Source organism: Echinops telfairi, unplaced genomic scaffold (genome assembly GCF_000313985.2).
Source record: "Echinops telfairi isolate 266 unplaced genomic scaffold, ASM31398v2 ScPeMD7_1;HRSCAF=3_0, whole genome shotgun sequence".
Lineage (NCBI taxonomy): Eukaryota > Metazoa > Chordata > Mammalia > Afrosoricida > Tenrecidae > Echinops > Echinops telfairi.
In genome coordinates this window covers 66,273,088-66,295,462 of record NW_022103896.1, presented here as the reverse complement: position 1 = coordinate 66,295,462, position 22,375 = coordinate 66,273,088, and the positions used below count along the sequence as shown (strand labels likewise).

The following is a 22,375-nucleotide window of genomic DNA, read 5'->3' as shown; positions in this document are numbered from 1 at the left end:
TGACTCTAACACACCCGGGGGAAGCCAAGACTTGAAATCAACTGGTTGGCAACTGGGTACAGGTTTGGGGAAGCGTCACTGGAATGGCATCGTGTAGGGTTGGACGGATATCGCATGGAACGTTTCCCTAAGAGCAAAGGAAGAATGGGCCAGGAGAGAGACTGAGATGTGGTAACTCGAAATTGCAGGTTCATAAGGTGTGGGTATCAGTTAAGTACATGGTGAATGGTGGAGGATGAGGATGGAGATGTGAGCAGGGACCAAATCAGAACAGCCTTGGATTTCATCCTGCAGGTGTGTGCTGTTCAGGTGTGCTGTGTGGCTGCTGAGCATGTAAAACGTGGCTATTCCAATGTGTGGTAGACGATGAGGCTACATTAGACGCCAGAGTTCAAAGACACTTGATACTAGAAAAGGCAAACTATCTCATTCGTAGTTCATTAACGTTGATTATATGTTGAAATATTATGGATATAGTGGGTTACATAAAATGCATTATTAAAATTAATTTTCCTTGTTTGGTTTTTTTTAATGTGGCTACCAAAAACTTAACTAAACATGTGGTACTTAATCCCTCCTGTCTTTGTGGCTGATTCCCGAATAATCATTTCACACAAGTACAGATCTGACTTTTCTTGTCAGTAAGCTGTTTAGAGGTGGGCATGTGATCAACCCAACCCAGGTCTGTAACCTACAGAGAAAAGATAATTGGAAGAGTTCCTAATACAGATGTTTTCTCCCCAAACGAAGACGCAAGGAGACCAGAACTCTCCTTGCCTTTTGGATGTGACGCACAGAGAACTGCAGAGGCCATTTTCCATGAGCTGGGTGATGAAGGACAGGATGGCAGAGCTAAGCAACTGGAATAGCCTGAGTCCTTGTTGACATCATGGGGCTACTGAGTCAACTGACCAGGGAGGTCACCCTTTCTCTGAACTTCCTCTATGTGAGATAATAACTTTCCTTATTATTTAAGTCACTATGAGTCAGGTTTTCTGCTACTTGTAGCCAAAAGCATCCTGACTGTCCATAACTCAGGGGCAAGGGATCACAGGTATTCTCATCCAGGGCCATGACATACAAGAACTTGCAACTAACTGTTCTGCACATAGCCTACAATCAATCACTATCCAATTGTTGGGATAATACATATTTATTCATAAGATCTGTATGACCATTTCCTTCGCTTGTAGTTTTAAAACACAGGGATAAAATATGATGGCATAATTGCTCAAGAAAAGAGACTCTTAAGCAAGCAGAAAATAACCTAAGAGCAAAATGCAATCAAAAGTAAAACAAGTTATCTTTGAGATTTGTAAATGTTTATCATTTATGCTGACCTTTCATGGAGAGGTCTGATTCAAATCCTCATCAAGAAATACACACTGGGGACAACACAGCTTGATATTACTAATTTGGATGCAAACTTTTTAAGGCAATAAAGCATAAGAACAACTGCTACATACTTATTGGGGAAATGAAGCAAAATGGTGTTTAGAGTCTACCATGGTATCTGGTGCATAATAAACACAATACATTGGGTTCCTATTTCTTTCCTTGTCTAGAATTGTGGATTCTGTGACTCCAAGTAGGAGCCTTGGTGGCACAGTGGTTACATATTGGGCTGCTAATGGCAAGGTCAGCAGTTCGAAACCACTAGCAACTTCAATGGAGAAAGCCGAGGCTTTCTACTCCCATAAAGAGTTAGTCTCAGAAAACTACAGGGGCAGTTTCCGCCTGCCCTAAATGGCCACTGTGAGTCAGAATAGACTCGATGGCAGTGAGTTTATTTTTGGTTTGATGATTTCAACTGTGTTAAATCTACACTGTAGTTTATATATTTGTGTCTAAAAGTTAATTACAGCAAATGCAAGATGGTTCCTTAGCACTTGACTAGTTGGTTAATTTTCTAATTCATCGTTTTATTTATGAAGCAAGTAAATTCTAGAGCTAAGAAGAACAAAATAAGGTAGGCAGTGATAAAACTGTAATTAGAAATGGAGTTCTAGCATTTTTGCTAACCGATGCTTATCCTCTGTGTCTCATCAATCTTAATGAGAATGATGAGACATTCTGAATGCAGATGAATGACAAAAGAGAGGTAGTCCTGAGCTCCTAATGAGAGCTCTTCCTCTGTCTTTAAGAATATGTGTCAAGGCCAGGTTTTGCCTGGTTGATTCCTTGAGGAAGCATCAGTGAAGCAGCCTAGAATTTTTAAAGTCGTGGTGAACCAGAAGGATAGCTGGAATGGGAAACTTTACAGACCAAAACCTTGCTAGAAACACTCTCTTACAGAAGGGCAGAGTCTGCTTTGCATAGCAACCAAGTCTCTTGCCCTAGGGGGTCTGAGGGCTGTCCCATGCAGCACGGCCCGCTCAAAGATGGTGGCCGACTGCACTGCCGTGAATGTGTGATGCTGTTCCTCAATAACCCAATACAATATTCTACAGAGAGGAGGCAAGGGTTGGAATCGAGCCAACTGCAGTGGGCTTGTTGGTTTGCTTATCATTAAGAAAAAGGAGTCGCCATTACTAGGAGAAAAGGAAAAAGCGGGGAGGGGCAGAGGCAGATTTGATAAGTAGAGAATCAAGAGTTTCTATGCATTTAGATGCCATCAGCATATAGATGGTATTCAATTTTAATTTACCCTTCCCCCTAACCAATCTGCTCATTAGTATGACCCTTTGGTAGAGCAATTACATGTTACAATCCCTGTCCTGCTCCTCACCCCGAAGCAAAACTCTGATGGCATAGGAAGATGGCCAAATTGTGTTGCTAACCAGAAGATCATCAGTTCGAAAACACTAGCCACTCCAAGGGAGAAAGGTGAGGCTGTCTACTCCCATAAAGATTTACAGTCTCAGAAGCCTACTGGGGCAGTTTCACACTGCCCTACAGTGTCGTTATGCGTTAGAACTGACTCGCTGGCAGTGCGTTTCTTGCTTTTTTGTTTTAGTCTTGACTACATTAATGAGTGCAGTGGGTAATGCCCGCAGTCTCCACTTCACCAAGTTCTAAGGGTTCTAAGTACACAAACACGAAGGTGATGCTGTTGGACAGACTCCCAGGGTGAAGAGCAGGTCATGGGAACATACTGTCGAAAAGTCAGAAAGTGTCAGGGTCAAGGTTGACTTGGCTTGCATTCCTTAGGGAGTCCTGACAGCCAGGTCTCTGACTTTGCCCTCAGAGGCCCCACAGGACATGGACGTGATGACTGCTCTGGTCATGACTCCATTCGTTCATTCTTTCGTGCAACTATTAGAAATCTATTTGCTGGAAGTCTCTTTTATCACTTGTTTTTTCAGAAATCCATGCAAATGTGTTGCTTATACCAGTCATTTTTGCATTGGTATTAAAATGATGCAGTGGGTAAAACAGAAACATTCTGACAGGTGTAGTATAGGAGTATGAAGAGCTGGGCACCGTTAGTGGTGGTTATTGTGGATTTCATCTATTACGAGACCTTTCTGCTGAGTAGTGGACAGCAGCAAATGCCTTGTGGAGTGCCTGCCGTTTCCTACTTTGGTCCACTGCACTGTGGGCACTTTGGCATGCAATGCAGACTTGGCAAAAGCCCAAAGCAGCCCCCTCATTTTATAGACAAAGAATACAAGTCTCAGAGATGGAAAGAGACCAGGGCCCATAGCTGGTTCATGGCCCAGTTGGGTTTGGGACTAGTCTGAATTCCAGCCACAAGGCTCTCTGCTACGAAGGCTGCTCTTCTCAGTGTTGCACACTCTGATGTTCCTGCTCAGCCTGAGGAAAGACCTTGGCCTGGGGAGAAGCCCGGGTGGTTGTTCTTGCTGTTTCTTTCTGCCATGAGCAGACAGAGTCACAAAGGTGGCTTTGTGTTCGCAAGTGTTTAAAAAGGGGTAAGTTGCTGTACTGTATGCTCCATGTGGCCAGTAACCATATCTAATAGTCTCACCAATTATCCTTAGCTCCTAGCATATTGCTAAATGAGACAGTTTTATACAGGGAAATATAATATTCTCTGTAAGCCGTTTGAGACGATGCCCCCTCAGAAGGTCCCTTCTGCTCAGTCTTCTACAGCTGGGGCCGGCTTCCATGTAAAAATTGGAGAAGCATCTCCAAGATGCTTTCCCGAGCCACATGCTATGACGTCATTATGAGCTGGGCATCTTCAACCAGGAGGAGGAAGCACTCCTTTCAGCATGAAAGAGCGATCTGCTATAGGGTCTTAAAACCGTAGCACTGCACTGGATTTGGAAAGGACTCGACTGCATCCCTCTCATTTACCTCTTCCAGAAACCAGGCTCCCTAGGAGGAGATACATACAATCCACTCAGGAAGCCAGAGCTGACTTATGTCCTAGTGAGTTCCACAAACTCAAATTGGTCTGAGCAGCGCGTTAGGTGCCCTTTCCCGAACACTGCAATAACACAGCAATCAGCATTTAATCACTGGGAACGCACAGTGGTGGAGACATTGTGGACTAGCGAGTTGTGCTCTTAGCAATGTTTTCTTAGGCCTGGTGAAGGTTGGACAATACTAAATCGTGCTTGAAAAAAACAACCCACTGTTGTGCTCTTTTGTTCTCTCCACGAAAGAAGCACTTCTTAGATAGAGGGGGAAAGGTTACGCAGGCAAGACAATTAGATTCCTCAAATGTATCAGGAAATGGACGGGAAAGTGGGTTATGAGTACTCTGTATGTGAATGGTTAATTCAGGCAGCATAGCAGGTTAGTCATACAGTACACTGTTATTTCCTCAGACTCCATGGTAGAAATTCTATGACCTTTACCACGAGTCTATTCTCATCTGAAACTATGTAGTATCTGATAAACAGGATGTATTCTCCAGCTCCCATCTAAACAAAGGGCTTTGTTTATTAAGAAACAATCCTTTTTCAGATTTTCAGCGTTATTTTAGAAATAAAGCTTTAAAAGTAAAAACAACAACCCTAGACCTTCATTTTAATGATTTCCCAAGCTATATGGGCTAAGTCAGTGGTTTTCAAAAGTTCACTGGCTATTTTATTAATTCTATGACGCGAAAAGCTCTTCAGCAGACCCACTTGAGTATCCTGGGTATGTCACAGCAAGACTCCAGTGTGTCTACAGTGTTTTGCTGAACCTCCCTCCCATATGTAATTATTAAAAATAAAACAAAACTCATAGGACAATGCTTTCTTCCTTCTAAGAAGATTCTATCCTAAAATTAACAATGAACTGCAAATTAGATAGCTACATCTCCTACACTAACACAATGTTCCAACACAGACAGTGTGGGTTTTGAAAGTCTGTAGCAAATGTTGCTAGTGGATAATGCAGCGTGAGAAGCAAAGCTGCATGGGAGCACATGGTTTCCCCTTTGCTCGCGCTGGATTTCTCAGCTGAGCCACAACGGGGCAAAATGGCAATGACGTATCATGCTTGGTCATGGCTGGCTTCCACGGAGCTTCCAATCGCATGGAAAGTCAACTGCACAGGGGCTAGTGTCAGACAGGTCACACACTCTTTGCCACAGTCTATCACAGCAGTGGACCTCTAACAGAGCACCTGTATCTTCTGAACATCGCTCCTCGGAGGGAGCCAGGCACCACTGGCCCTTTCTTAACGGGCCTAGAGTTCAAGAAATAGTAAAATAATTTATGCAAAACACATGTCAAATATTTAAAACTATCCTGGAGCCTTTAATATCTCGGAAAACCTATTGCATTTCAAATATGCTCATGGCTTTCAGGGAGTCTGAGAAATGCTATACTGAGCACTTGACATTGAATAGCCAGGGACTCAGCCACTCTTAAATGCTATACGTCTTTCCGAGCCAGCTTTTCATGTTGCGGGTCACATCAAAGACTCAAGGGTAATCGTTTGATGCGGACAGCTCTTTGTCAACTGGAATTTTTTCTCATCTCTGACTCTGGGTGTGCGACTGTCACTTAATTGGGAGTGACATTTCTCTCTTTCTGCATTACATTATAGCCCCTATAAAACCCTCTGTGACATCTATATCATGTATCATAGTACAGCTGAAATTTGACATTATAATCAAACGGAATTAAACTGATTTGTAATGTGGAGACCTAATAACCTTACTGCAAGATTATTTTCCTTTTCGCTAAATACAACCCACCATCATTAAAACCACATGGATGGTAGGACACTCCATAGAAGAGAGAGGGGATTTGGAGGAGTAAAGAGCATTTGGAAAATTTCCATCCTCTTCTTTATCCATTTCCCCAAAAAAGGTCCTTAAAGCAGTTTTACTTTGAATGCTAAGCTAATAAAGTAAGAATAGTTTCACTTTGGGGGTAAATGAATTAAAAACCACTTATTTTTTAATTCAATTCACACAAATTAGAGGGGAAATGGTTTTACTAGCTATTCCTTCCTTAATTTATTAAATGTGCATACATTTGGAACAAACAACTAGGAATTGGGTGAAAATCCTGAATTTGTGAGGGAAAAATGAAAACATGCTGTTAGTTGCTTGTCTGAGGTTTCATTCCCATTGTTGAACAACATCTCTCTACATGACGGCAGAGTATGGACACAGAGGGTCATTGCAGATGTGTTTTGTCATAGGTAATATGGCTTGCACTGAGAAGGAGAACAATATATGGGAATCCTTAGGCTGACCGTTTAATACTTCAACTTCGGTCCACCTTTGGGGTTAAGAATGGCCATCGGTTTCCCTAAGCTGAAACCTCACTGCCATGGAGTCGACGACAACCCATAGCAACCCGAGAGGAGAGGGAGGAACTGCTCCTGTGAGTTTCCAAGACTGTTTACAGGAGTAGAATGCCCCGTCCTTCTCCAAGGAGCAGCTGAGTTTCAAACCAATGACCTCGAGGTTAGCAGCCTAGCCCATGACCCATGATCACCGGGGCTTCTTTCTAGGACTTCATCATAGAAGCTTAGCGCTCAGAGCCCTGTTTCCAAATAACTGTGAATATTTCATTATAACAAGATTTTTTTTCCAAGTTAACTTTGGGTAAAAAGATTTGATAACAACTCCATTTTACTATGCTCTATTTCCTCAGCAAATTAAAGGCTCCCTCGGTGTCTATCCGCTCAGGAATGTGGAACTGTTATTTACTACGCTTCAGCAGGATATGAAGGAGGACAAAATGAAACTTAGAGCAGGTTTATGCAAAAGCCAATAAATGGTGACACTGTAATAGCTAGAGTTCACAATCTTTTATGGTACCGTTAAAAGTATGATGTCTGATATAGTGCTATTGTAAAAGTGCTCTTTTTTAATGTGGTAAAATAAAACCACCTCTCGGACATCAATTGAAAGTCTCTACAAAAGACAAGGCACTCTCCTAAATACACAACGTGACACTGATGTCACAGCTTATCTGATGGTCACTTTATGATGAGTCTATCCTCTGTCCTAGACAAATAAAGATTAGAAAGGACAAAAGTGCCGCAAGACAATTTCAGTTGAAAAGATAAACTTCAGACTTCACGTCCATCGATAAGTGGTGGGATAGTATTACTGAAATATTCAACTTGTCTTTTCTCTGTACCCAGGAACCCTGGAGGCAAAGTGGTTACGTGTTGAGTGCTGCTCTCCAGGTCAGTACTTCGAACCACCAGTAGACTCCCAGGAATAAAGACAGGACTTTCTATTCCCATAAGAGTTACAGTCCCAGAACTTCAAAGGGGCAGTGCTGTCTGTAGGAGTCACATTGGCTAGTTGGCAGTGAGTGGGTGAGTTTTAATGGTATCTACTGAGTCCGCAAGTTCCGCCAAAAAACACTATGTGTCCTACTGACAGTAATATGGATATACAAAGATAAGCATATCTTAGAGATATTGTGGGTTCCATTACGAATGCCGCAACAAAGAGAATGTCACAGTAAAGTGGGTGAAACAATTTTCTTCAGTGCATACAAAGCTGTATTTATTATAGGTTGGGCTGCTAGCCCCAAGGTCAGTACTTTGAAACCACGAGGCACTCTTTGGGGAAAAGGGCTTTCTACTCCCGTCAGGAGTTACAGCCTCTCAGCGACGAAACAAACTGTCCTTTAGTTCTTTAATGCTTCCTTCCCTGCCCCCCACTATAGTGACCCCACTTCTACCTTACGAATCTGGCTGGACCAGAGCATGTGCACTAGTACAGATCAGAGCTGGAAACACGGGGAATCCAGGACAGATAAACCCCTCAGGCCCAACAATGGGAGCAGAGATAACAAGAGGGTCAGGGGACAGTGGGGGCAGAAAGGGGAACCAATCACATGTAGCCCTTCCCAAGAGGACAGACAATAGAAAAAGGGGTGAAGGGAGACAGCAGTCAGTGTAAGACATTAAATATATATATATTTATAAATGATCAAGGGTTCATGAGGAAGGGAGGGTGGGGGATGGGGGGAAATGAGTTAATACCAAGGGCTCAGGTAGAAAGAAAATGTTTTGAAAATGATGATGGCGACAAATGTACAAATGTGCTTGACACAATGGCTGGATGGATGGATTGTGATAAGAGCTGTACGAGCCCCCAATGAAATGACTTAAATAAAAAAGAGCTACAGTCCCGGAAGCCCATGGGCCTAGTTCTGCCCTGCCCTACAGGCTTGCTGTGAACCAGCATCGGCTTGATGGCAGTGAGAAGAGTCGCAATCTATTCCGTGTCTCAGAGCAACACGGCAAAGTACGGGATGCCGTGAGAATTACCGTCTGACACAGGGACACAAAGTGAGCACGCGGTGCTGGGAAGACGGCACTGATGGGCTGGCTCCACAGGGTTTGCACAGACGTTCAACCTGTAAAACATGCAGCATCTGAGCACAGTAATGAAGGAAAGCTCAATGAAACAAGGTAGCCCTGTGTAACTCGTATACAGAAGATAAATACGAGGTCCTTTGAAACTTTGTGGAATTTAAAGTCCTAAATTCCTAAGTTTAGGAATTTAAATTTAGGATTTGCCCATAAACTTTTTGAAGCTCCATCATACAAAAGTTCAAGTTCGCACAAAGCTCCAAATGTTTTCACCAAAAGACTAAAATGAGAACCCACAGATTGGGATTTTTTTTTTTTGGTGACGTATTAGATAAAGGATTGCTCTCTGTATTTTACACACACTTCAACCTCTCAACAACAAGGAGACAAAAGTCCAATCACAAAATTAGCAAAGGGCACGCACACACACTTCATCACAGACATTCATGAAGCCTAACAAACACATGAAGAAATGCTCATGATCATTACCAAATCAATGAGATAGCATCTCACTCCATAATTAATAAGCTTAAAAAAAAACCCGGAAGACAACTAATGCTGGTGAGGGTACAAAGAGACTGGAATCGCAAACACTGCTGGTGGGATTATAACATGGTAAAGCTACCTACGATGGGCAAACAGTGTGGTGTTTCCTTAAATGTTTAAAAAAAATTGAAATGTCATAGGACCCAGAAATCTCACGACCAGGTATTATGCCCAAGAGAAATAAGAGCCGTGACATAAATAAATGTTCATGTCAGCATGGCTCACAAGAGCAAAAGAATGGAAACGACCTGAATGGCCCACGATGGAAGAGTGGATAAACAAACAACACATGCCCGATGGAGTACTAGTCTCTCTCAAAGAAGAAGAATGAATCTGCAGAGCAAGTCAGAACATGCACGAATCTCAAGGACACTGTGCTGAGGGACATAAGTCTATCACAAAAGGGTAAATGTTGTGTAAGACAGCTATTATAAAGTCAAGAAAAGGTTTCCACAAAAAAGCCACATTCTTTGATGATTACCAGAGTTAGAAGGGGAAGGGTGGGTACATACTTAACTAGAGGGAGGGCGCACTTTAACTTGGGAGAAGAGGAAAACAATATATACAAGTGGAAAGGCAAAATAAGGCCCTGGAAGTAATAGAAAAGTTATAGGCAAGAAAAGTGCATACTATTATATACGTAAAAATACAACTCTACAAATAGATGTATAGATACACAGCTGAATAGGTGTGGGAAGGGGAATAGGGCTGCACTCATGACTCTATACATACATTTGACAGATGCTATTTTTATTTATGTGTTTATCTATCTATGTACGTATGCTGCAAACATATCCATGCATGTATCGGCAAGTTATGAAAATGTCTTGGCATAACCGAATACATACAGAAAGTGAGCTGCTGGTCTGGTGGTTCAGATCGACCGTCTAGGGAGACACCGAGGGCAGTCTACAAAGACAATCGTCTACAGCCTACTTTGGTGAGCAGCCACTGGGGTCTCGAAAGCTTGTGAACAGCGTGTAACTTCTTGATGCATTCAAACCATTGAATTGTAGGAGCTGTGAATTATTTGCCAATAAAATGTCTGCTTTAAAAAAGAAACCAAAACACTTGTGAGCACCACCTGTTGTTGTCGCTGCTGTTAGGTGTCACTGGGTCAGTTCTGAGCCACACAGACCCTGTGCACGAAAGAACAAAACCGGCCTGGCCCTGCGCCATCCTCACAATGCTTCCTATGCCCGAGCCCACTGGTGCAGCCCTTGTGTCGATCCATCTCATTGAGGGCTTCCTCTCCACCCCACCTATTCACCAAGCATGATGTTGTTCCCCAGGGTCTCTCCAGACAGCAGGTCCAATGTATGTAAGATGAAGCCTACCCATCCTTGCCTCTGAGGAGCATGCTGTCCGTCCTTCTTCCAAGACCTTCTTCCAAGGTTTGGTTTTTGGGCAGTCCGTGGTATTTTCAACATCCTTCGCCAGCACCACAATTCAAATGCATTGATTCCTCTTCTTTGTCTTCCTTATTCAATGTCCAATTTCCACATGCCCATGAGGCAATTGAAAATACTCTGGCTTCATGCAGGCGCACCTCAGTCCTCCAAGGAACGTCCTTGCTTTTCAATACTTTCCCCGTGGAAGGTACAGCTCCTAGTCTCTTCCCATCCAGAGGGGGAAAGAGAGGAAAGAAAATCAGGCACATGGAAGCAATTAATTCAAAAGGCTAATGAAGCACAAGAGTCTCGGCTTCTGTGACCCGGAGACCAGACTGGATGATGCTTGGCTTTCACAGCTAACTGCTCTGAAAGGAGTCATGAGAGAGAGAAGACCCTGGATAGAAATGGGAGAAAAATATGGAACAAAACTCGAAATAATCAAAAATGACCAAACTGGTCTGGTAGAGACTAGTCGAACCCCCAAGACTATGGCCCTTTGACCCCTGTCTGTCCTGGAACTACACCCACATGGCTTGGTTTTCAGCCAAACAATAGGTAGGCCTATAGGTGAACAATAACACGAGGGAGGGATGCATTCCTTCGAATAATCAACCACTTGGGATTGGGCAACATTTGCTCAAGGACAAAGTTCAGAGGGCATCAAGGGTTAGGAAAGGAGGGGAAACAGATGTGGGAAGGCAGGGCAGAAATGGGCCAATTGATGGTACACTGTGGGGACTGCAATCAATACCACAAAACAAAATATGAACTGTTGAGTAGAAAGCTGACTCACTCTGTACACTTTCACCCAATTCACAATCAGATTTTTTTTCATGAAAAACTAATTCCAGTGGGATTTTTCCTGTCGCTGTGGTAATAGAATTTACCATGGCCAACAACAAATGGAGCTCTCAAAGAGTTGGAGGGCTAGACCTTATTGTTTTCCCAGAGAGCTAGCAGAACTGGTCCAAACATGGAGAATACACAAAAGAACTCTGGGAGAGGTGGTGCTGGAGGAAATCTGGATGGCCAGCCTGAGGGCGATGGCAGCAATCCCTGAGAAGAGGAGTTCCAAGAGAACAGGTTACAGAGAGCAGTAGGACCTCCACAATAAGTCGATTTGCCTGTAATTCCCTGGCTGGAGACTTGCTAAGGGGCCTTTAAACTCCCTTGCGGGGGAGAGGCGGGGAAGAGGGTCTTGACTGTTTGATGTATGTCCTTGGCAGTTTGGAAGCTCATGAATACATAGATATTCTGGGCCTGGAAATTTTTGAGAACATGCTAAAGAAGTCTTAAGCAAATAATATGCCTGGGGGGAAAATATTAGAGGAAACATACTTATTCTAGATCTCCATGGTCCTCAAGGGAATGAAGGAATATCAGAAGAAGCCAAGGGGGCTACCCAAGCCAGTCACAGCGACACCCACCACCAGCGTGGTCAGAGGCAGTGCACCATCACTAAAGCCCAGAGGAAACATGGCTGGCCCTCTGGAACAGGAGGGGCTGGGGAGAAACGGAATGTTGCCCCAGGAAAACCGTGAGTTTCATCTACATGGCTATCAGCAGTGGATACAACCAGGTTAAGTCAAGCGGTGCCTGCACCTCCCAATAGGTAGCGCTAGTCATTCTCCAAACCTTTGCACACCAGAGGAGTTAGGACACCTGATGGAGGTAGACTGTAAAAGGTGTCTCAGAGCCAGGTCAGGCTCTACGCAGCCAAGTGAGTGAAATACAGGGATCCGAGCATGGGGTTTTATCCTGGACTAGACTTTTCATACTAAAGATTTTCAGAAAGTTATGGAATTTGCCAAAGAGATAGCGTTAGAATATGAACAAAAGATTTGACAGGGCCTGGGGGGGAGGTATGAAGGACTACAAAGCCACCTCATTGACCACACAGCCCCGCCCCTGCTCAGTTAACCTGATAAAAGTATACATGAAACTATTACTTGAAACAAAAAATAATACACTGACAAATGTCCTAAGAGAGACTCAGACTTATGCCAGGGGCTTAAGTGGAGAGCAAATGTTTTGAGAATGATGAGGGCAACGAATGTACAAATGCGCTTTACACAATTGATGTGTGTATGGATTGTGATGGGAGTTGTATGCACCCCTAATAAAACGATTATAAAAGAAAAAGAAAGACTCAGACTTTAAGCATATGACTATTGAATAAAAAAACAAGTCTGAGGTGACCTTCAGATAGATATTTTCTTCTAGGAAATAAAAGCATTAGTGTTCATAAAACTGGGAACTAACCCCCCACCCCCCAAAAAAAAACATTTCAAAATGCATCCTTCTAAATCTGAAAACTGCTTCCTATGACTCAAAGCTTTAGCAGGAGCCGAGAATCTCAGCAGGGTAATAAAGTCCCATTGCGCTCCTGATGCAAAAATCTTCAGAACTGACAAGGCATCATCTTTCTGCTAGAACAAAGCCGGGTGTTTTCTCAAATGCGGCCCTAAAACTCCCAATATACCAATGTCACAGGACCTTGATTTGGATGAAACAGCAATGCAGAAAGAAAAAATTTCAAGATTACAAGAACCATGTCCTCTGTTAACTTTAAAAGATATTGGTTATATCTTAAACCATATCCTTTTAACTTTGCACTGCAGTACCCTCGGAGAAGAACAGCCACATCTTGCTTTTTTTCGTGCCCTAGTTCCTCTTCTGGATTTCTAACACCATCAACGAGTACAGATTGACATCTTATTTCTTATCATGCATTTACAAATACTGTTCTTCTCAAAGGTGCATCAGAAATTCAGACATGTCAGTTGAATAATGTGGCTGCCTTTGAGATTTGCAAATCTGTAACGATTTTTATTTTGAAATCAATTTACTACATTAGTTCATAATTCTATAAACCCAGACCATGTATACTAAACACCTGCATTTGGACACTGATCTTGTCTATTTACAGATCTCGCTCCCCTGCACCCCCACAAAAAAGGCAACGCTCCAAACACTTGAATTATTCCTACAAACTAAAGGACTAAAACAAACAAACAAATGAAACTTTTTTTTTAAGTCTTTGGGAAATTTATATCTAAGGCTAGGGGTGTGAAGTTTTTCACATGCATTTGAAAAATTCTCTACCTTCCCTCTCTAAAAAAGTTGAATCCTACTGTTTTCTGTAGGGCCAGAGTACTACTACAGATGTGACTAATGTTAACAAGGGACTGGTTAACTGCTGTCAGACATTATTTTATGGTCATCCCTGGTGGACAAAAACGAGGAGGGTGTGAAAAAGACCTATGGTTTGTGAAGGCTGCTTTGGGTGACTGAGAAGGACAGAGGCTGTCCGTATGTTCCCCAGCATACAGGACACTCAGTGTCCGGGAAACATGCATAGGATTACAGTGCCTCGGTGTGAGTGACCCAGAGTCTCTACTTCGCGGCAGCAGGCAGCAATTCCCTTGTTGCTACTGTACGGAACCCTCGCCCCGAAGAATAAAGACAGTAAGCAACTGAAGACAGGCTGTTTACCATTAAATCTTCGGCTATTCCAAACATGCCTCATTCCTACACTTTGTGACCAAGTACAAAAGTCTTTCATCCTTATTTGCACAAAAGAGGAGGTTCTTGGCAAAGCATGTGTTGGTTTTGCTTCATAAGCAATTGCTTATTGCTAAAATCAGTTCATTGATGTTTCCACACATCTTAACTATTTTCCTTTTTAGGATCACATCATGACATGACATGTGAAAATCATGACGTGAAAATTAGAGCTTATTTCGGTCATGTATGGCCAACCGTATTCTCTGCTTTCAGCCAACATCCATCTGACATCAGCAACGATGCCCTTGCTTCACACATTCTTCTGAATCTGGCTTGCGTTTCTGGCAATTCTGTCGATGTACTGTTGTAACTGTCTCTTAATTACACTCAGGACAGTTTTACTTGTGTCATGCTAATACTGTTCCATAATTTCCACAGGCGGTTGCAGCATCTTTCTTTGGAGTGGTCACACATGTTGATCTGTTCCAAAAGGGGGGCCAGATAGCTGTCTTCCAAGTTTTTCAGCCCAGACAGACCGAGCATTCCCAGGGCTACGTACTTTGGTTGAAACATTTCAAATGAGATTGCATCAATTCCCAGAGCCTGGCTTTTCCTAAGCGCTTTCCGTGCAGCTCGGACTTTTGCCTTCGATGCTGTGGGTTTTGCTCTGGAACAGTTGAACGTTGAACTACCCCTGGAAATGGTTGAACACTGACCAATTCTTTGGGTACAGTGATTCTGTATATTACTTTCATCTTCTTTTGAGGCTTCCCATGTCGTTCAATACCACAACTTGAGGCTTGAGGTTTTTTCTTGTTCTTTCCGCTTTAGAAATGTTTATTCTTCTCTTTTGATTTTTCTTCTTCTTTTTTTACTTATGTATGATAAGAACTTTTTTTTAATTAACTAAAAGATATTGAAACAGACAAATTGAAATACACTGTGAGACTAAATAACTTCCATTTTCTAAGGTGCAAAATGGAAAATTTCAATATTTTAAAATGGATAGTTGTGTCAGAAAGTGTAAGATATGACAAAGTAATAATTTATAAATTATCAAGGGTTCATGAGGGAGGGGGGAGCGGGAAGGGAGAGGGAAAAATGAGGACCTAATGCCAGGGGCTTACGTGGAGAGCAAATGTTTTCAGAATGATGAGAGCAACAAATGTACAAATGTGTTTTACACAATGGATGTATGTAAGGATTGTGATAAGAGTTGTATGAGCCCCCAATAAAATGATTTTAAGAAAATGGATGGTTGGTCCTTGTCACCAGGTTGCTTCACAGCAATCGGAAATGGAGGAGACATGGAAAACACTTCAGAGCTGCTCTGGCCTCACTGAGGTCACCTTTTAACTTGTTGGATTGCTCCACATCCCAATGCTCTTGCTTTGATTTCTTAGAGAAGAAATGAAGAAACTGCCTACCACTAACAGCTGAGTAAATGTCATCCTGTTGAGTATTTGTAAATGTGATGAAGTATGTAACTGGCTCCATGATGTCCCAGGAGTACCCCCACCAAGCGCCCCACCCTGAGCAGACAGCAGCGCTAAGCCCACACCAGACACGCCTGCTGATTCTCCTTTCACAATGACCTTCAGTTCGAGCTTTCACTTGTTCCAGGGCCTGCAGCTGTTTCTTCAGGTGGTCAACTTCTCCAACCACGAGTCTCATCCAACTCTATAGCTGTAAGCAGCCTGTGCACATCACGGTCTCCGTCTTGGTAGCATGCTCAGTACTCAGTGTTTCTGAGAACAGCCAGAGGGCTACAAGGCCCTCAGCACTCTTCCCTCAGAAACCTGTAAGTCCAGGTGCCACATCCAAGCAGGGCGGTCAGAGGCAGTTAGCATGGCCTTCCGTTCTGTCTCAGATTATTCCATAACTCTCAAATATACCGAAAATCTGGATGGAGAAGTCCCGGAGGGTAGGCTGAAAAACGGTTCTGTTCATCTTTTCTTTAGAAATATGACTCTTTCTATTTTCTGAGAGGACTGCGTTTAGAGAAGGCCAGGCATTAGCCATCAACCAGAAGCCAGGGCAGCTGCTCCCTTTACACCTTCTCTCCTTTGGTTTTCCAACTCCCTATCTTTGTACATATTTAATTATAATGATTTACTTCTTCTTCTCAAGCCATCCTTTGAAATCTTCTGTTTAGCTCTTCTTTTTCATTCATTTCTTCTATCTGCTTTAGCTACTCTCTATAAGAGCAAGTAATTGAGTCTCTTCTGACACCTTACAGGACAGAGCAGAACTCTGTCCTATAAGATCGCTGTGAGCTGGATCTGACTTGATGGCTGCGCGTTGGAGGGGTTTTTGGTTTCGTTTTGTTTTGAGTCTTTCTTCGTGTATGTCCTTAATGTCACCCTACAATTCATCTGGTGTTGGTCGTTAGTGTTCAATGTGTCAAAATTGATCTTGAAATGATCTCCAAATTCAAGTGTATATGGGGAGAGGGGCGCTTCAAAAAGTTCAAGACAAAGTAAAATGAAAAGATTTTTTTTTCATGAATTTGCTGAAGCCCCCTCATCATACTTTGTCACTTGTGGACTTGTTTTCACTTTTTCAGTTTCAGCTTGAACTTGCACATGAGCAACTGATGGTCTGTGCCACAGTTGGGCAATGGCCTGTTCTGACTGATGACATTGAGCTTCGGCATGACCTTGTTCTACAGGTGTAGTCGATTTGAACCCATCTGCGGTGGTCCCCATTTGTAATCGCTTCTTTGAACGTTGTTGGAAAATAGCATTTCAAATGAGTAAGTCTTTGGTCTTATAAAATTCTATAAGGAAATATCTGGTGTAGTTCCCATCAGCAAGACCTTATTTTTCAACTTCTAACCATTTCTAACTTTCCCATTCCAATCGCAGTAAGGACAACTGAATCTTACAGCATGTTTGGTCAATTTCAGATCCAGAAGGTGGTAAGAATTTTCCATTTTTCATCTTTGGCATTAATAGTTGGCGTGAAAATTTGAATAATAGCTGTATCAACGGGTCATCCCAGTTATATACTAACAACATAGTATATATATATGATATACTGACAACATAGTACTTAGGAATAGACCTTGACATTTTCTTTTTGGAAACAAATGCAACACTGTTCCTCTTCAACTTGTCGTTCCTGATGCTGTCTGATTCAAATGGTCAATGACAGTCTATTTCAGCTCATGAGTCCCTCAGACAGCTATCTTGAAGCATTCCACTTCATTTTAAGCAACTTCCAATTTTCCTATCTGTGTACTTGATACATTCCACGTTTCAGTTGGTAGTGGATGTTTACATGTGGATGTTGTCATGCTACAACAACAAATGAAGGTCCCCAAAGCTTTACTCCTTCCATATCATTAAGGTTGACTCTACTTTGAGTAGGCAGCCCTTCCCCAATCATATTTTGAGTGGCTTTCCAACCTGAAGGATTCATTTTTCAGTAGTCTATCAGACAGTGTTCTGCTGACATTTATAAGGTTTTCACTGCTCCACCCTACCCAGAACACCCCCCACCCCACCCCTCTTCCCCCCAGGATCACCGGGTTTTTCTTCTTAGTCTGTCTTAATCTGGAAGTTCCACTGACACCTATCTATCATGGATGACTCTATCGGTGTTTGAAACACTGGTGTCATAGCTTCAAGAATCACAGCAACCTGCAAGCAATATGCAGCATGACAAACTGTAGTGTATTTCATGGATTTGAGTGGATCAAACAAACCAACTAAAACCAGAAAAACAAAAAAATCTATCTGAAAAGAATTACAGCTAGAACACACTTTAAAAGCAAGGATTCCATGACTTGGTCTTGGGTACTTTGAGTATGTTAGCATGAGGGCTATCAGCCTGTGGAGAAAGACATCCTACTTGGTGAAATAGAGCGGGGAGCAAAGAGGAGGGCACTCAAGATAGATGGATACAGTGGCCGTGAAATGGGCTCAGACAGAGCAATGATTGTGAGATGGCGGAGGACCGTGAGAACACAGCAGGAATGGCCAGTGTTTCCTCTGTTCTACACAGGGCTGCTGTGAATTGGAACTAACTCACCAGCACTATTAACTAACATTATGTTAGTTCGATTTATAACTAACAAATGCCTCTAAAAATAAGTCGAGCTTTTCCATGAAATGCACTTAAAGCAGCGTCTTATTCATGGTTACCATTTATATAGAAACATTAGACAACCGTCATATTAGTTTTCTAACATGCCTCATAATGACATAAAAAAAGATATGACCAAGTATATCATTATAATTATTTTTAATAATGTTACCTTAGGATAACATCTGTCACTGAATCCTCCCCACTCCACAATCCCTTTCATTAAGTAAAACTAACTAAAATGTCAACATATATTTAACATGCTTGGTTATCTAGCAGTGTTCTAGCTACATAAGTATTAGGTTTCACTCTGCATGCAATGTGCTTGTCACATTAATGCCCCTGAAAGGTTAAATGAATCAACTAAAACACATTACACAGATTGAAAGTTAGTTTGTTATTATCTTTTCTCTCTTTTAGAAATACTATCATTGTCACAAGCTTTGAAATTACATGCCTGTCTTTGGGATACAAAATCTGGCAGTGAGGCATGAAGATACAGGTCTAGGAAAAGTCATAGATAAAAACTGTCTAACAAAGGCAACAACAGAGGTGCTGTCACCATTGCAAGAGTAGTAATTGCATTCTTCATGTTTGTTCAACATTTTTTTTGCTTTTCAGGTTCTATTAACTGTGCTGCGAAGTGCAGGAAAGTGGCTAATTAGGATGCAAATAAATATATATTCACACACAGTTAGTTTAGCTGTACATCAAAGGAAAGCATGAAGCTATTTATAACAATCAATTTCATATGTACTGGGAAAAAATATTCCCCCCAAATGCAATGTACAAATGGGTGTTTTGAAATACCATACACATTCATTGACCTCTGTAAAACAAACTACATTAAAATATAGAGGGATGTGCAAAGATAAATAGAGATTCTTAAACAAGGAAATGTTTTTCCATGGGAAATTACAGCTATGTAGGCAGTCAGTATGCTGACAAAGTTAAACTAATATAACATTTTAACAGGGCAAACTCCACTACTTTTTTCTGCATTAAAATTCACTATATGGAATAGCACTTCAAAAAATGGACATCATTACAGTATAACCCCACTCGAGGGGAGCAAACAACAGAACTGTAGGTGAATGGTTATATTAGATCATGTAAGATACAGCTATAGATATGTATGTATGTATTATTGTTTATATATACATATACATATATATAGATATAGATATGCAATAATAAGGGTCCAGGGTGGAGGGGGAGGTGATAAAGGAGAGTGGATATCAAGGATGTCAAGAGGAGAATGTTTTGAAACTGATTGTGGTAACAAGCATACAATACTGTTTGATGTGACTGAACTATGAAGTGTTACAGTATCTGTAAGAGCTCCCAATAAAATGATGGGTGGGGGGGACATCACTGGCTTTATAAACCTTTTCATTATAGAAGGGTTTCACTTCATGGTTTTTGCTTGAAGACGAATTGGACTAGACATACTTTCCCTTATTTTTTTCTGCTAATTAAAAACTCTAGAGGGGGAAGAAATAGAGAGCTGATATCAGGGGCTTAAGTGGTAAGAGAATGCTTTGAAAATGATGATGGCGGCATATGTGCAAATGTGCTTGACACACTGGATGAATGTATGGATTGTGATAAGAGATGTCAGAGCCCCCAATAAAAGCATTAAAAAACAAAAAGTAAAAATCTCTAGATGTTTCATAGAAAACAAACATAAGAAGATTCTGAAAGAGAGAAAGCAAACTGTCTACAGACCTTGAGTCCCAAGGAAAGGAACACCAAGGATCATGGTGGCAAGTTGTTGGAGTTTGTTTTTGTTTTTTAACTTAGATATTCCAAAATCTGTGTTAGGGAAGACAACAAGCTGCAATGCCAAGGAGTCCAGGAGGGGAAAGGGCCCGGAGAAGAAAACCCTGCTGTCTCTAGACAAAAAACCAGGAAGGGGCAACTCAACTGAAAGAAAACGTTATACAATAATTGTCCTACTCCAGCCAAACACCAGGAGGAAAAATGGCAGTCCCACTTTAACCAAAGCAACAAAGACCCCCAGGGAAGTCTCAACTTCCATCCTAACCAATCTTTAATGAGGTCTCTACCCCACTGCTGCAGGGGAAACAGAAAAGGCCAGTGGGAACCTGAACTTTCATCTGTTGGGCAGAAAAGAGATCCCCATTCCTACAGTGCCAATGGGCCCCAGAGAGATACCAAGTAGAGAGCCTAGACTTCTGTCCCTACCTGATAATACTGTAGCATCCCAGCTTTCCCTGCTGAAATGGAATCAGAAGCAGCTAAGTGTGTGTGTGTATTTTCAACACTACCCAATGTAACTAACCCCTCCCTCTACCAGGACTTCACCACAAGTTAAGCAGGGAACCTGAACTTCTATCCACAACTGGCAATAACAAGTGATATCCCTTTTCCATAGCTATCCCCTGATAGAGGAGGCTTATATAGGCAGAGGATTAAAATAAAACTCAAAGTCTCTTAATGTAGCATCCCAAATGTCCAGGATTCATTTGAAAACCAACACATAACACCCCGCCCCTCAACACACACACACACACACACACACACACACAGAGGAAAAAATCTCAATTTGAATGAGATACGCACTCACCACCAGATGCCAACACAGAGATGGCACAGATGCTAGATTTAGCTGACAAATATTTTAAAATAACCATCACAAAAATGCTTCAATTAAAAAAATACCCACATGCTTGAAACCTAGGGGGGGAAAGGAGTGTGAACAAAGAAAGATGAAATAAAGAAAAACCAAATTGACATTTTAATACTGTAAAATAAAATAACCAAAATGGAAAAACTCAATGAATGGACTTTAAGAATGGAGTAAAGAAAAAGTGGACGTAAAGATAGAAAAATAAAAATTGGTGAGTTTGAACAGAGAGAAATTAGCCACAGAAAATGGTACCAGAACTTTAAGAACTTAGGGGACCAAAGCAAAAGACATAATATTTATGTCATCGGAGTCCCAGAAAAAGAAGAAATTGTGGGTAAAGTCAAAGAAATACTGCTAAAATTTTACCAAACTTGGCTAAAGAGATAAAGCTACAGTTTCCAAAGGCTGAGCAAACCCCAATACAATAAATCTTAAGAAACCCATAACAAGACACATTATAATCAAACTCCTGAAAATTAGAGAAAAGAAGTTACATAAAGGCATTGAGACAAAAACACCTTCTGACCTACAATGAAAAAACCCTTAGAATAACAGCACATTTCTCTATTCCCGCTCAGAGCGGCCAATCCACAGAGAAGACCATATGAGGCCGGCCCCACTATGAGACACAACATCTCTCACTGACCCATAGCCCTACAAGGGACAACACTGGAGACACATGTGGGAATTCCACCCAATCTGATCTTACAACACTGAGGCAAAACACTAAGGGCGTGCAACAGAACAGCAAAGGGAACAGAGCAACGAAGTCCCCAGGGAATACCAAAAATAGACTTTGGGGCCAGGGCTTGGCACCACATCATACTCAACCGGAAAACACTCCTAAAGGCCAACAATCAGTCCTTGAACTAACTATAAGCCTTTCTTTTTTGTTGTTGTTGGGTTGTTTTGTTTTTTGTCATTGGCTTTTTGTTGTTCTTGTTTTCTTTTGTTGCTTGGTTTTGCTCTGTCTTGTTTTCGTGCATGTTATTATCTCCACAGATCTGTCTAAATAAGATAGGCAGGATTAATATTCAGGAGGAGAAAACGGGGCTGACATGGGAGAGGAGGAGGTGGGGGGAAAGGAAGTGGTGTTAACAAACCGAGGGACAAGAGAACAACAAGGGATCCAAATCAGTGGTGAGGAGGGTGTAGGAGGCCTGGTAGATCATGATCAAGGGTTATGTAACTGAGAGGAATTACTGAAATCCAAATGAAGGTTGAGCATGATAGTGGGACAAGAGGAAAGTAAAAGGAAATAGAGGAGAACGCTAGGAGGCAAAGGGCATTTATGGAGGAATAAATAAAGGCATGTACATATGTAAATATATTTATGAGGATGGGGAAATAGTTCTATGTGCATATATTTATAGGTTTAGTATTAAGGTCGCAGATGGACATTAGGCCTCCACTCAAGTACTCCCTCAATGCAAGAATACTTTGTCCTATTAAACTGGCATTTCATGATGGCCACCTTCCCAACACAATTGCT

General features: G+C 41.8%; 2 protein-coding genes across 5 annotated transcripts in view; one reads left to right on the top strand and one right to left on the bottom strand.

Moving 5' to 3' along the window:
* STAU2 (staufen double-stranded RNA binding protein 2) overlaps positions 1–22,375 on the bottom strand; it is a 316,631-nt gene that overhangs the window by 107,390 nt on the left and 186,866 nt on the right. The window lies entirely within an intron of this gene.
* The window catches only part of LOC101646628 (dihydrofolate reductase-like), a 38,190-nt gene that overhangs the window by 6,532 nt on the left and 9,283 nt on the right, over positions 1–22,375 (top strand).